Genomic DNA, 585 nt, shown 5'->3' on the forward strand with positions numbered 1-585 from the left:
AAAAAAAAGGAGGCTAGGTGCAGTGGCTCACGCCTCTAATTCCAGCACTATGGGAGGTCTAGGTGGGTGGATTACAAGGTCAGGGGTTCGAGACCAGCCTGACAAACATGGTGAAACCCTGTCTCTACTAAAAATACAAAAATTAACTGGGTGTGGTGGCACACGCCTGTAGTCCCAGCTACATGGGAGGCTGAAGCAGGAGAATCGCTTGAACCTGGGAGGCAGAGGTTGCAGTAAGCCGAGATCACGCCACTGCACTCCAGCCTGGGCAACAGAGCAAGACTCCATCTCAATAACAATGAAAAAAAAGGAGCCAGGCATGGTGGCTCATGCCTCTAATCCCAGCACTGTGGGAAGCCGAGGCGGGTGGATCACCTGAGGTTGACTAGCCTGACCAACATGGAGAAACCCTGTCTCTACTAAAAATACAAAATTAGCCCGGCGTGGTGGTGCATGCCTGTAATCCCAGCTACTCAGGAGGCTGAGGCAGGAGAATCGCTAGAACCCGAGAGGCGGAGGCTGCAGTGAGCCGAGATCTCGTCATTGCAACCCAGCCTGGGCAACAACAGCGAAACTCTGTCTCAA

This window comes from Mandrillus leucophaeus, unplaced genomic scaffold (assembly GCF_000951045.1).
Source record: "Mandrillus leucophaeus isolate KB7577 unplaced genomic scaffold, Mleu.le_1.0 Scaffold581, whole genome shotgun sequence".
Lineage (NCBI taxonomy): Eukaryota > Metazoa > Chordata > Mammalia > Primates > Cercopithecidae > Mandrillus > Mandrillus leucophaeus.